The sequence below is a fragment of the Neovison vison genome, chromosome 13 (genome assembly GCF_020171115.1).
Source record: "Neovison vison isolate M4711 chromosome 13, ASM_NN_V1, whole genome shotgun sequence".
NCBI lineage: Eukaryota > Metazoa > Chordata > Mammalia > Carnivora > Mustelidae > Neogale > Neogale vison.
This window is the reverse complement of record NC_058103.1, coordinates 33,920,547-33,936,427: the sequence shown is the minus strand read 5'-3', so window position 1 is coordinate 33,936,427 and position 15,881 is coordinate 33,920,547. Positions and strand designations below refer to the sequence as shown.

Below are 15,881 nucleotides of genomic sequence, written 5' to 3'. Positions count from 1 at the left end.
TTTCTTGATTTATTGCACTTACTGCACATCTCACATTCTGGTGAGATGTTTGAATAGAGTAATGAAATGATACATCTTTGGCTTGTTTGCAGTCTTAAAAGGAAAACATTTAGTCTCTCACCTTTAAATATGTTAGCTGGGGCACCTGGGTGGCTCAGTCAGTTAAGCGTCCAACTCTTGATTTCAGCTTGGGTCATGATCTCAGTGTCCTGAGATTGAGACCTTCCCTGGGGGTCCCTGCTGTGTGGGTAATCTACTTGAGATTCTCTCTTTCTCCCCCGCTGCCCCCACACTCACTTGCTCGCTTTCTCTAAAACAAACATATATTTTTAAAAAATTATAAATGTGATCTTAGCTGTAGGTAATTTCATAGATTCTCTAAATCAGGTTAAGGAAGTTTCCTCCAAGGTGTTGCCTAGGACTTTTATCATGAGTAGATGTTGAATTTTGTCAAATGCATTTTCTACATGTATTGAGATAATCATGTGGAATTCTTATGTTAATATGGAGACTTACACTGATTAATTTTCAAAATTGAACTAACATTACATGTGATTCATCTAAGGATTATACAAGTTACCTGCAGATGTTTTTCAAAATGATTCACTTTAAAAGTAATCAATATATGAATTTATGAAAGGAAATTTGATAATTCTTTGTAGGCATCTTGAAGGGACAGTGTTCTGTATATATCTTAGCCATTTACATATTTATAGCTTCTCCTTTTACACTTAAACTTTATGGTAAGAGTAGTAAGTCATTTGGCTAAATCACAGTATTTTCTGCTTTCCCCTAACTATTACTATAACAGTATTCCTTGCTCTGTCTCTTAATGTGTTATACAGTATATGTCCTTTGTATATATTTTAAATATTAACTGCAACACTGTAAGGTTTTTATCCATATTCTCCCTTTTACAAGTGAGGAAACAGGCTCAGAGAGATTAACTGTTTTATCCAGAGTCTTATTGCAAGTGATAGCAAGGATTTGAATTCAGTTTATATGACTCCAACGCCCTTGGATTTTTCTACTTTGCCTATATTTTAGCCTATCATAAGGCTTGTTTTAACAGTGTCTTTTTGGTAAAATGAAAACTTTTGGAGGAAAGCTGCTTCTGATTTAGTGTTTAAGACATACTTGAATTAGGGGCGCCTGGGTGGCTCAGTGGGTTAAAGCCTCTGCCTTTGGCTCAGGTCATGATCCCAGTGTCCTGGGATCGAACCCCGCATCGGGCTCTCTGCTCAGCAAGGAGTCTGCTTCCTCCTCTCTGCCTGCCTCTCTGTCTACTTGTAATCTCTGTCTGTCAAATAAATAAATAAAATCTTTAAAAAAAAAAAGACATACTTAAAGTGAAGAATTTTGAATCTGTAAATTGCAAGCTCCTTAAGGATAGGAGGTGTTGTCTTTATCTTAGTATCTCACTGCTTAAAATGACCCAGAGTAGATGCTTGTCCCAATTTGCACTTTTATCATTTACTTGTTTAAACTTTAGCTTTGCTTGTGAGCTTAATACTAGAGACTGCTCTAACCTAGTCACCCCCTATAATGTGATAGAATTTGAGATTCAAAACACAATTCCTTTTATCCTATGTCAGCCATAAATGTGTTTAATTGGGTGGGTCTAACTTTCACAGGTTCTTGATTAACTTCTCTATAAAGGTATAGATGCTAATGGATAAATTTGCTTATGGCTTTTTTTTTGCTTTTCCTGGGGTCTTTACTGACCGGCATTACAGTGCAATTATAGTCCTTGTGTGGATTAAGTACTCAAGCTGTAGAGTCAGATTTATGGGGCAATCCCTTCTTGTCTTGTGTGTGACTCTGGGCACCTTAACTTATCAAAGTCTGACTCTGTATTTGCAGAATGGGGATTGTATTAGTGCCTGATTCAGAAAGATATAGAGGTGGAAAAAAAACTTTTTCTATCCTCCTAGGTTCACTGAGACAAAGACAGATTAGCAAGAAAAATGACCTGTTACTAACTGTGCATTTGGAGACCTTCATAGAAAAGAATTGACCCAAAGAAGCAGTGAGACTGAGCAATAAATCCTGGAGAGGTGACAAGGCAGAAGAAAAGACATTTAGACCTTTAGGGGATGTAAATTGTGGGAAGGTAAATATGTGGGGAAACTAATGGAAGATAAAATTTATTTTTGTAAGGTTTGTTGTACAGATTTAAGTTGGTGCCTTCTCCTTTGATGAGAGTAACCTCCCAGGATTAAGTGTCCTCTTCCTGGTACCTTTGCAAAAGAAAACTTGTGCTCTGCAAAATTTTTAGCTGGATAAGGGGAGAGCCCAGAGTTCCTGCCCCCCCCCCCCGCCCTGTCCCTCTGTCTGCTGTTTCTTAATTGCCTTTAGCTCAAGAAAGTCTTTATGTCAAAGTGTCACATTTTGGAGTGGCATATTGTGATCCCCTTCAGAGCCTTATTTTGAGGATTAACTGAGATGCCATATCAAGAATGGTTAGCACAGGTGACCTAGTTAAGCATCTGACTCTTGATCTCGGCTCAGGTCTTGATCTCAGGGTCTTGAGTTCAAGCCCCTAGTTGGGCTCCATGCTGGGTGTGGAGCCTACTTAAAAAAAAAAAAAGGAGGGGAGGTTAGCATAGTGCCTTGGTGTGTATTAAGCACTCCATAAATGTTAGATAAGAGGTAGGTGGAATATAAGCCTAGTTCGTGACATTCACATAGAATAGCAGTGAACTGCATTTTAGTAAGTTATATTTTAATATATTTTGGGTAGATTGTGTGATTATCAATAATTTGATTAAGCAGTTTTATAGGAATTGTGTCAGTCAGGTGTCAAAGACTGAATCAGTGATGAAGAATTGTTACTGTGTTGAAATAAAGTTCTTTTCATCTCTGAAATAACAATGAAAGTCAGTGGGGGAAATAATGTTGCCTTAAACAGCTTACATATGTAGTGAGATCAGGTTTCACTTTTTTTTTTTTTATGATTTTATTTATTTGTCAGAGAGAGCACAAGCAGGGGGAGCGGCAAACGGAGGGAGAAGCAGGCTCCCTGCTGAGCAAGGAGCCTGATGCTGTTCTCTGGGATCCTGGACTTGGGGATCGTCATCTGAGCTGAAGATGGGTGCTTAACTGACTGAACCACCTAGGTGTCCCACGTTTTTCTTGGTTTTATCAGTTTCTTTTATGACTCAGTAATTCTAAAGTGTTTTCACTAGGTCATTTTTGCTACACATTTTTAAATAGGCATTGATAGAATTGAGTTTCATTACCATAATTTAAAGTCTTATATTTAAATAAAGCATTTGTCTAATTTTGCAAATATTGATGTGCTTGTCTTAATATTTTGCTTACTTTTTTTCCTGTTGTGTGATGGATGCCTTTCATATCTGTCTTTTATATTCTTTCCCATTTATATAGGTTTTCTTAGGATGCACTTACTTTGCAGGTAGTTCTTGTAGCATTTTCTGCAGTTGGAGTACAGCACTTATCAAGTAGCATTGCAGTATATAGGGGTCGTGTTTATTTGCTTATCTGATTTCCGTTCTGGATTTTTAAGTTCTTAAGGATAAAAACTCTGCCTTAGCAATCTTTTTATTATCAGTGACTATCCAAGATTTTTTACCAAGTGGGTACTCATATTATTGAATGAAAGTGTACATTAGTAACCCTTTTTAGCTCCAGGATTTGCAGTACAGTAATCTTTAAAATTGACCTTTTGTTCTTGTTTCTCTTGTAGTGTAACATTCCCTTTATAGGTTTTCTTGCCTTCTAATACTATCTGGTCAAAGTCAGAACATTATTCATGCCCTCCATAGCAAAGCACATTATTGAAAGTTCAGTGGATTCTAAACTTGGTGACGTTTGTATCATAAGTGTTCTTTTTTAGATTCTTCTTTCCTATTGTGATGATAAAACCCTACTCCTGGTCCTGAAAATACTCTCCATTGTTCTTTCTTTAGTCTAATTTGTAGATAGCAGTAGATACAAATATTTATTATCATATTTGCTTAATATTCTTGTTTGAATAACTCAGAAATGATTATTAGGCAGTTTTTTAAGGACAAGGCAAACTGTTCTCTCATTTTTTTTTTTTTTATGGCCAGTTGAATTGCATACCAATAAGCCATCTAGGTAGAGGTAATCATCTACTAATTTGCTGACCTTTAGAGCATATTTTTTTTCTAGCAAGCTGTAAATCACTTGAGGTCAAAAGTTGGAATCTCTTACAGTGTTTTTACAGACCTAAAAGTCATGGTATATGTTTCAGGGAAAGTAAGTGACTAAAGGATTGACACCCAAGATTAGAAGGTATGGAGAAACTATATGGGAGAGGCATAGAAATAGGTATCAAGAAACCAAAGTAATAGTCATGTGAGTCTAGTTAATTGGGATTTTTTGAGAGTTTGTCATTGTGCGTTATTAACATGATGAAAGAATCAATGGTATCAAAATTATGAACCCGACTTTTAAATTTTAAAGTATAGGTAGTCCCTTTTGAAATTTTTCGTATAATTATTGCTCTTATTCTTATGGTAAACTGGTTTCCTCTCATTTTTAAATTAAAGATGTAATATATTCGTTGTGTGGTAGAGGAAGTTTCGAGTATGAAAGAGTCATGTTCCTAATGATTCCTAAAGTGCTTTAAGAATCTTTTTTTTATGGAATTCTTACTTTATTGTTGTATTATTTGTGAACTTGTTTAGGACTGTAGGGATAATATTTTGGTTACTTCTTTTTGTGAAAAGATTCTAGAACTCTTGAAAGCCCTTTGTTGCTGCTGCTAATTTTTATAGAAGGTAGCTGTAATTTAAAGTTTCTGTGGTCTTTTTTTTTTTTTATCAGGTAATATCTTTGTGTTTTTCCTTCAGATTTTAAAAGTAACACATTTATTTTGGTCAACATTTTATAAGATACTCAAATAGTACATAAGTGCAAAACCTGAGAGTTCTGTTATCTTTGCTTTTTCAGAGATACTAAGTGAAAACAGTGTTGTGCATATTCTTTTAGATTATTTGCCAATAACTTTGTAAATATCCTTTATGTGCATTTGTAAAAGTGATATGATATATAAACACCATTCTGAAGCTATCTTTATTCACTTGCTTTTGTTCCATGTCAACTCATACAGAGCTTCAACTCCAGCAGCCACATCAAAAATTTTAAAAGATATAGTTGATATTTATTTAATGGTATATTTTATTTAATATAATGTATAAAGTATTACCGTTTCCACATACATTAAAAATAATGAGTAGTGTTACATTCTTTTTTTTCTGTATAAAGTCTTTGAAATCTAGAGTGTATTTTACACTGACGCACATCTCAGAGTGATAAATTTGCGTGGAAATACTTGATATGCTTTTAGATTTTGTTAAATTTGCAGGTGAAAACATAGATTAACATGCGTTGTTCCAAAGATGCTTTGTAGGATAAATTTCTAGAAAAAAACCTGATAGATCAAATGTTTATTTTAAATTTTTGGTAGACTTTGCAGAATTGTTCTTCATAGTGTTGTACTGGTTTATAGAGGCAGCAGTACATAAGGCCTGTTTTCCTTTGTTGTCTCCAACATGGACATGATTGGTCACTCACACAGACACACAGAAACCTTATACCAAGATAAATATTTTTACATGTTTATGCTACTTTTATTTACTATAAATATTTTCTTGGGGAGAACAAGAGAAAGCCAGACCTAGAAGTCCTGAGAAGCTGTGAGGAATTAAGGTTGAGGGTGAGGATGCAAAAGAAGAACTCAAAGATGTAATAATCTGCTCTGGTACCAAGTAAATCAGGGTCTTAAAAAATTTACCCCCATGTACACTTTCTTAGGACATTTGGAGGTCTCTCGAGAAGGGAATAGATGAAGGGGAAAGAGGTGAGGAGAATTTCTTAGAGTAAAGATGAGTGAATGAAGATGATTTAGAGAATCAATTCAGATTGGAGCATGTTTTTGTCCGATCCCATGCAGAAAACAGATGGTAAAATCAACCTGAGCAATAGGAGAGAGTTTAATGAAGGGACTGTTTGCAAAGATGTGAGTGGGTTGAGATAAGGGAACTGAGAAATCTCTGGGTTAGTTAGCAACAGCCGGATACCCGCTAAGCCTAGACCTGAATGGGAAAGGAAGGGGATAGTTACTGGAATTTATCAGTTACTACCTTAGGAGGGGAGCCACCTAGTGGAAACTGTGGCCTTAGACCAATCTCACCTCTGCCAAGTCACAGGAAGAGAAGCTTGGGGGGCGGGGGTAAAGAACCCAGTCCTCTCACTGCCTTCCCAATAGTCACTTCTCCCTAGCTAAGCCCACTGGAAGTTAGAAGATAAGAAAACAGGAATAATGCAGTCTGTGGAGGTCAACATTCCTGGAGCAAATGGAAAAAAGATGAGTGAATCTGGGCACAAAGAAAATATCCAGCTTAGAGCTAGAGAATGGAGGACTCCAGAAGGATGGAACTTTATTTTTTTTTTTTAAGATTTTATTTATTTATTTGACAGAGAGAGATCACAAGTAGGCAGAGAGGCAGGCAGAGAGAGAGGAGGAAGCAGGCTCCCTGCTGAGCAGAGAGCCCGATGCGGGACTCGATCCCAGGACCCTGAGATCATGACCTGAGCCAAAGGCAGCGGCTTAACCCACTGAGCCACCCAGGCACCCCAGGATGGAACTTAAAAAAAAAAAAAAAAAAAGAAAGGAAGAAACTGATAGGTTACCTCATTTATTTGAATATGTATAGTAAAGAGTATGTTGATTTTTCTACCAGAATGTATGGGGATATATTAGTGATTTAACTAAAAAGGGAAATATAACTTATGGGAGAAGGAAATGTATAAATAAATGCTACAGCAGGGGCATAGATTAAGTACCCTAGAAGTGTAGGTTGTGGATGGGAGTCGGCAGGAGTAAGGAAGATTTTGTAAGACTCTTAATGGTAGAGGGAAATTTTAATAGATAAAGAATTGAACAGGAAGGATTTTTTTTTCTGGGTATAAGAAAACAAGTATGTCAAAGCTGTGGACTTGGGAAAGTGCAGGGCTTGTATTAGAAATAGCTATAAGTTTGATTCGGAAGATAAGGGAGGGAGAAACAGAAGGGAAAAGTATTCTAGTACTAATTCAGGGGTAGCCATTTGAATGACAGGCTATGGAACTTGAAATGGGTTCTCCAGAAGTTGTTAAAGGACCCTGCAGTCAAACAGAACTCAGTTTGAGGCCCACCTGTACCATTTAGCTTTTGACATTGGGCAAGTTAGTGTCTTTACTAAGCTAATTAGAAAATTCATCAAGGAGATGGTTGTGAGGGTTAAATGAGATAATGCACACTAGGTACTTAGCACAGTGGATGAATGGTACATAGTAAACCCATGGTAAACAGTAGCTTAAGGAAAGGGAAAGGCAACAAAAACTTTTGAAAAGAGACGTTCATGGTAATAGGTGTGCTTCAGGAAAATTTATTCAGCAGTACAGTTGACCCTTGAACAACACAGGTAGAACTGCCTGGGTCCACTCGTATGTGGGATTTTTTTCCCCCAGTAAATACAGTACAGTCCTATAAATGTATTTTCTTCTCTTTATGATTTTCTTAGTAACATTTTCTTTTCTCTGGCTTACTTTTTTTTTTTTTAAAGATTTTATTTATTTATTTGACAGACAGAGATCACAAGCAGGCAGAGAGGCAGGCAGAGAGAGAGGAGGAAGCAGGCTCCCCGCTGAGCAGAGAGCCCGATGCGGAGCTCGGTCCCAGGACCCTGGGACCATGACCTGAGCCGAAAGCAGAGGCTTTAACCCACTGAGCCACCCAGGCGCCCCTCTCTGGCTTACTTTATTGTAAGGTCAGAGTATATGATACATGTATCATACAAAATGTGTGTTTATCAACTGTTTATATTATCAGTAAGGCTTCATGTCAACAGTAGGCTGTTAGTAGTAACTCTTTACCCCCATGTTATTTCAAGGGTCATCTGTGTAAAGTGAGTGGCAACTAGATCTAGACCAAGATTGGGGTGACTTGAAGTTCATAGAAAAACCCATGAGAGAGATAATATGATGTTAAGGTAGTGGTATGAGAAGCTAGGGGTATATGTAAGATATAATGGAGGGAGAATTGATGCGGGTTGGTATAATTATTAACGTATTTAGGGGTATTACAGTTATGATTTGCAGTACTTATATTTGACCCTGAGGGATAGCTAATTTATCTGACAAGATTAGTCTGTCTCGTCTGTTTTATTTTTATGCTATTCATTTTTCAAGGTATAAATAAATATTTTATTATTAAAAACAGTTTGTCAAGGTAGGACATGTGGCTCGGTTTGGCAGCACATACTGAAATTGGAACAATAGAGTAGAGAATAACATTTTTTAAATGTCACTAGGAAACTAAAATGTTTGTAGCTTAGTGTCAGTTTTCAAATTAGAATTTCCATGCATTTCTACCATTTCTCCACTTGACTGCCTCTCCTCTGCTGAGTATTTAGAAGCTTTGAGCAATAGATGGTATGCTAGCAGTCTGATGTTAGAGTAAACTTGTAGTCTGTTAATATATAAGTGAAATTAATTAATTACTGTCTCATTTTATGGAGCAGTTGAAGAGAATAGTGGGATTCTCTCTAATCATTTTAAAAGTAAAAGAATGATGTAATTATGTGATTTTTTGAAAGAAGTGTGTAGTCAGGGTGGTTTCAGCTTACAGGAATGTAGCTGACATTGTATTGTGGATCCACATAGGGGTTCACTGATCTGGATTTTAGTTTCTGTTCTATTGTAGCTCTGTGACTTAACTTGCAATGTCTGTGTATTTTCTGGAAAATGGAGATTTCCAACCTACTTATCTTTCAGGGAGTCTGGAGAGAGATCAAATGAGATAATGTGCTTGAATTTATTATGGAAACTTTAAAGCTTTACAAATGTAAGCCATGAATATGTAAATTACTTATTAATTTTTATTTCTAACCTATTCTCTTTGGTTTCCCTGTCTCGCAGTTAACAGCCTGCTAAAAATTAACCTTTAAAATGGATTTTATCATCTTTCCACTTCTCCCCATCCGCCTCTTCTCCCTCCCAAAGAGAAAAACCTTATTCTCTGAATTCTTCTATTTTAAGGCCCCATAATTTCTCGCAGGTTCAGTTGTCATGCTCAATATTTTAGAATTCTCTTTGGCTACTGGTCTCCTAGTCCTGTCAAGTCATCCTTTGTAATAACTATTATTTGAAGTTATCCCTTTTTCGTTCTTTCTGCTACTTCCTTTATCCTCCCAATGCATAAAGTATTAAAACATTATCTCTATTGGCTGGCTGCTCTACTCACTTTTCCCCTGGTCAACTCTGGTTATAGTGTAGATATAACTTTCTAAAAAGCCAATTTTGGGTTCTTATTTTTAAACCCAGAAACCCATAGTTTCCCATTGCCTACAGGAGAAAATTCAAACAGTTTAGCTTAGCATTCAGAGTCAACTCTCACTTTATCGTCTATCTCTTACACTGGCTCTGTTCATTATCAAGACTGTTCTTATTCTCTAACTAGGCCATATATATTCCTGATCGGTAGCAATGTACTGGAAAGCCATATTACAAGTAACTTTATACCAAATGTTTAAATATCCTTTTCTGGTCAGTTTGAAAATGTTATAAATTACCTTTTCTCCTGGTACCTTTACAAAAACTTGACTAACCTTTTGGACGTACTTAATCTTTTATTACCAAGTTGTTGAGATGATAAAGGGGAGTTCAAGTAACCAACCACTTGATATCTTTGATACTGTTTGGCTTTTAACCAATTCCTGCTGTGAATTTATGGTCTTGAATATCTGCAGAGACCTTCAACTTTGTGTTTAATATAAGCAAATGGAACATTTTTCTCACTGAATTTAAAAATAAAAAGTCAGCAATAACTTTTGAGCTAAATACTTTACATGACTAGCCCAAATGTATTTGAGTTGTAATTCATCCTTACTTAGTTTTAGATATAGCTAAAGTTTCTTCTTTAAGAAGATGGTATATGGGCCATTCTTTCATCTGTGGAGTTTTTTTATATGGTGTGAATATATGATTTGTTTTAAATACACAATGTATGTGAATATACATTAGTCTTTTAAAAAATAATTTTTTTTGAGGGATGCCTTGGTGTGGCTCGTTGATTGAGCATCTGCCTTTGGCTCAGGTCATGGTCCCACGGTCCTGGGATGGAGCCCCACATCAGGCTCTCTGCTCAGTTGGGAATCTGCTTCTCCCTCTCCTTCTGCCCATTCTCCCCGCTCTTGCACTCTCATTCTCTCTTTCAAATAAATAAAATCTTTTAAAAAATTAATTAATTTGAGTATCTTTCCAAGTGTTCATTTCTGTCACTTGTATATCTTCTTTCATAAATTGGTCAAAGCTCTTGCCCTGTTGTAAAAAATTAGATTTTTTGATTTAATGAATTGTAAGAGTCTTTATAGTGGTCATAAATATTTTGCAAATATTTCTCCCTTTTTTTAGCATGCGTTTTCATTTTCTGAACGTGATCTTCTAGTGGGATATTTTGGGGTGGCATATTTTGCCACCCTTCAGTAGATTCTAAAAACTTTGTACAGTCCACAGATCTTAGCAACGTACTAGATAATATAGCTTGAAAAAGATCAAGATCTTGAAGATAGTGGTATAATTAGCAACAGTAGGAAAGTTGAGGTCAGTTTGGGATATATTGAAATTGAGATTCCTGATGGTATCTGTATAGAAATGTACTTTCTGGGGCGCCTGGGTGGCTCAGTGGGTTAAGCCACTGCATTCGGCTCAGGTCATGATCTCAGGGTCCTGGGATCGAGTCCCGCATTGGACTCTGCTCAGCAGGGAGCCTGCTTCCTCCTCTCTCTCTGCCCGCCTCTCTGCCTACTTGTGATCTCTCTCTGTCAAATAAATAAATAAAATCTTTAAAAAAAAAAAAAAAAGGAAGAAATGTACTTTCTGTCCCATCAACCTTTATTTCTGGATCTTCCCACAGCTGACTCTTTTTTTTTTTTTTTTTTTTTGTCATTTAGGTCTCAATGCAAATATCACCTCCTAAAATAGGCCTTCCTGGCCTTCTTATCTAATGCTGCCCCTTCCAAACATCACTGTTTATTATAGTTTCCCTTTCTCTCTAGCTCTTTATCTGAAGTCATCATGTTCTTTACTATGTTACTCTGATGGAATGTAAGCTCTGTTAGGACAGCAGGATCCTCTCCTTAGTCCAGTGTAGCATCAAAATTTCCCCCTCTGAATTAACTGTGGTTCCTGTCAAATTCTTTTATATCTTTTTGGATCCTTCTCATTTTCTCAGCATCGTAAGCTATTCATAATATTTAAAATTGGTCCAGAAGTTGTAGTTAAAACTAAGAAAATACATAAACTGCATTTTTGTTTGAACCTTAACCTAGAGTTCAAAGGTATCATTAAAAATAATCTGCAGGGACACATGGGGGTGGCTCAGTTGGTTAAGCTCCTGCCTTCCGCTTGGGTCATGATCCCAGGGTCCTGGGATCGAGCCCCTTGTCAGGGTCCCTGCTCAATGGACAGCCTGCTTCTCCCTCTGCCTCTGCCTGCAGCTCTCCCTACTTGTGTTCTCTCTTCATCTCTCTCTCAAATAAATAAATAAAATCTTTAAAAAAAAAAAAAAAAAAAAGCCTGCAAAGGTTCTTACCAGTTATGCTTGCTTCTTTTTCCTCACTGATTTCAGGTAATTTATACTGAATTTAATTGAAGCCCATTAAATACTGGAGGAGATTGGGGTGCCTGGGTGGCTCAGTGGGTTAAAGCCTTTGCCTCCAGCTCAGGTCATGATTCCAGGGTGCTGGGATCGAGCCCCGCATCGCATCGGGCTCTCTGCTCAGCAGGGAATCTATTTCCTCCTCTCTGCCTGCCTCTCTGCCTACTTGTGGTCTCTCTCTCTGTCAAATAAATAAATAAAATCTTTTTAATAAATAAATAAATATTGGAGGAGATTAACATTTTTGCTGCTTCATACCAAGAAATCCTAGCCATCTGCAAACAGGTATCATACTGCATTACCCTTTTTCTCTCACTCCTTCCCTCTAAAATATACGGCAGACCTTTATACTTGTCTCTCCTCTGTTTTACAGAGTAAGAAAGTTAGCCTGAGTTCCGTGAAAAACCAGAGAAGAAAAACTAAGAGGATAGTAGACCAGTTCTTTCCAATTTGCATAACGTAAGTTCTTTTCACTATTCTTGGCCTGAATCTTCTGTTAGCTGACAAAGCTGTTTCTATGGAAACAAATAGTCCAACTTCTTAGAATGTCAGAGGAATGCTGATCACTTAAAATGAGACTTCCCAGCTGCTAGGCAAAAGGCACTGCTTGTGGGAGAAGGGGAGGAAAGATGAATTGGAAAAAAACAAAAACAAAAACAAATTTGAGTTCTGGACACTAGTGTAGACTACCATCTTCATGTTTCCCAGCTGTCACACAATGGTTCTATTTCTTCATGTGGCATTTTCAGTGGGCCTGTATCCTTCAGGCTATTTCCGGTCACCCAGTCTCAATCTTTTTTAATTATTTGAAGCTTATTTAGCCTCCTTTTACCCCCTTCTATAGCCAACTCACATAACCAAGGCTCTTTCTCCCCAATTGGTTTGAAGTTAGCATTGAAACAGCTTTGGCCTGCCAACCTAAAAATTTGTTTTCTTGTTTTTTCGACTATGTAAAGAGTTTTGACTTCTTTTTTATTTTTATTTTTTTCTTGGTTCGGGGTATGAGATGGAACTCTGATGGAGATGTGAAATGTGGGCTTTTGAGGCATTTTAAAAACAATTTATAATTAGAAGGTTGAGAAGAGAGGAATAGAGTACTCTTAGGGCCAGGAATCTGTTAACTCTATTATCTGCATAAGATGATCTTTTATTTACACATAAGGAGGTAATTCTCTAGATTTCCCAGCTTCTGAATTGTCAAACAAAAGACTTTTTTTCTTTTTCTCTTTTTCTTTTGCTTGTGTGTGTGTGTGTGTGTGTATGTGTGTGTTTTGGAGAGGAAGAATATAATTCCTTTGGACTGCCACATTTTATTGATATGTATTGACTACATATATGATGTAGAATATTCATGGTTTGCCTCTTTAGGAATTATAATGAGCTGGATGCTGGAACTGTAGGACATAGCATAATATTTCTTTGATTCTCTAAAGACTTCTGAATCTTTGATGGCCCTCATGAATTAACTTGTGACCATTATAAAGTCTTTTGGAGTGTTATTTTGTGAGGTCATTATTTAATCGAGGTGGTCTGGAAAGATTTCTTGAAGGAAATGGGAACTTGTGGTAGATCTTGAAGTCAGAAGATGAAAAGAGAAGCCGTTCATATTTCTTATTTCATAAGGCACTTGGGCAGGAAGAAGAAAGGTGATAGGCATAATTGAGGAAGCAAACTTTGAAAGTTTGTGTTGGAAAATAGTAAAAGAAAGTTTGGATTTACCTTGTGAGTCCCAACTCTGTTCTCTAGGCAATATGAAAGCCTTAGAGGTATTGAACATAGGAACGATTTACTCATATACTTAATCTATGCATTTGTCCCTTGCTAGATATCAGGGCCATAGAGATGAATAAGATAGATCCTTGCTTAATAGGTAGATCATTTATCCATGTGACTGGCAGTCACCTTCGGATTGTGTCCAAAACTAAACCTATATTACCCTTTAATTTCTGTCCTCTTCTATCTAATTCTTCTTCCCCTGTGTTTTCCATCTTTTAAGGATATTTGCCATCCATCTAGTAACCCAAAGATAGTGGTCCTGGAGTCACACTTCGTATTATAAAGCCTCCCTGTTTGCTTGGTCCCTCTGCTGGACAGTGTCATGGATCCAGAGATGAGTCAGTATGGTTCCTGACCTTTAAGGGCTTCTGGTCTGATGGCACAGACAGACAGAGATACAAATAGCTGTAGTCTGGTTTGATCAGAGATCTGACAGGGACTGTGGGATTTCAGAGCAGTCACATAACCAGTCTGGGGAGTCATGGAAATCTGGGGGAGGATGTATTTCAGCTGAGACTTTTAAAAGGAGTAGGCAAGGATTAGGTCCTAGGCAGTCTGATTCTGGAGCCTGTTCTTTGAAACATTATGCTGTCTTGGGTAACAGGGAAGGTATAATGGCATTAATTAGAACTGAAAGTGGAGGAAGAGGATTAAGGAGAATATGAGGGGATTAAAGGGAAATAATAAGTTTAACTCTAGACATGTTAATTTCTAGATCCCTGTAGGACATTTTGGTTGATAGGCTAATGGGCAGGGATCCCATCTCTAAAACCTAGTACTTAGCCAAGAGTAAATGCTCAGTTACATTTATGTAACTGAGCATTGAACATAGGAACGATTTACTCATATACTTAATCTATGCATTTGTCCCTTGCTAGATATCAGGGCTATAGAGATGAATAAGATAGATCCTTGCTTAATAGGTAGATCATTTATCCATGTGACCGGCAGTCACCTTCATTCTTCTTTCTTCTTCTTTTCTAAATCTTTCTTCTTCTTTTCTAAATCTTTGATGACTTAGTGTCTTGAGAATTAGGGACTTATGTTTAAGACCTTTTATAAGTTGGACCCAGTCAGACTTTCTAGCTACTTTTCTCTGGGACAAGCTGACTGCCTTAGTTCATCTAGCCTCGTTTGTACCTTTCCCATACCTTTTATCTTCCTGCCTTTTGTTCATATGGTCTCTTATTTCTCCGTTCTGTCTTCAAGACCTACTTCAGCCCCCATTCCTCGTCTACAAAACAGGCATATTTGGAACTACTTTTAGAGTAATAATGAGGATTAAATGCATGAATATTGTGTGAAGTGTTTGCAATATTCTCCAGCACGTAAGTGCTCAGTAAATGTTAAAGTTGTTAAGTGCTGCTCCTTCTACTGCTACTACTACTTCCTTCTCTTCTTCCTCTTTCTCAGCTCTCCTCTTTGGTGTATGAAAGGCAGACACCAAGTAATTCTGTAACCTATATGTTTTTCAACATGTAGTCTGAGCCCTTAGCTCTTCAACTCTGTCAGTCTGCCTCCCTGCTTGCCTTTCCAGTTTTTTCATTATTCATATATGGTATGCTCACATTGTCCCACTCAGCTTTATTGCATTCTGTTCTGTTTCCTGAAAGTGCCATATTTTCATGCTCTTTATTCTTATTGGTCATAATGATTCCCTCTGACTGGAACAGACTCTTCTATCTGGCTAATTTTTAGTTCTTTGAAATATTGTTCAAAGAAATGTATCCTTATGTTTTGAGTGTTTGCTCTGACTTCTTACCACATACTAAGTTTCAGAGTCTATATGGTCTGTGAATTTGACATTTTTAGTTCAACAGATATTCACTGGGCATTCTCTATATGATATGTATTGTGTTGAGCATTGGGAGGTATAAAAATAAGATTAGACTCTTATCTTTAATTAATGCAGAATCTAACGAGGAGACCAACTGGGGAAGAATAATCATTCATTTTCTTTGCTGTCTCCTCCCAGTAGACTGTGAACACTTCAAGGGCAATGACCAAAATGGAATTTTAAGCAGATTAATACCAGGTTACAGAAATTTTTCTGAGAGTGAAAGACTAGGTCCTGAAAGAGAAGCATGAAAACTCTGACCCAGATCACCAAGCCCAGCCTCTTTTGCATGAGCTGTAATTCCTCCCCTCCATGATCTATTATGGTGACTATGGACAGAGCCTTACAGTTTTGAAGCTGAGAGTTTTAATTTCAGATCATAATTTGTAGGCTAGCATATAAGGTGGGAAGTGCATTAGCCATTATTAAATGATTTTTAATCCCCAGTAAATATTATAATTGGAAAAAGTTGAGAGCTATAATTTTCTGGAAATAATTTTTAAAATCAAAATTAAGTATAGGATTACAGTAACTCCCACATACATTTCTGGTGTACTTATAATGAGAACATTAAAT

The 15,881-nt window shown here is 37.0% G+C and overlaps 1 protein-coding gene across 2 annotated transcripts in view; it reads left to right on the top strand.

Moving 5' to 3' along the window:
* PALS1 (protein associated with LIN7 1, MAGUK p55 family member) overlaps positions 1 to 15,881 on the top strand; it is a 77,751-nt gene that overhangs the window by 5,008 nt on the left and 56,862 nt on the right. For both annotated transcript variants that reach the window (XM_044231315.1, XM_044231314.1), the window contains exon 2: positions 12,066 to 12,151. The gene's annotated coding sequence lies outside the window, so the exon portion shown is untranslated. The remainder of the gene's footprint in view (positions 1 to 12,065; positions 12,152 to 15,881) is intronic.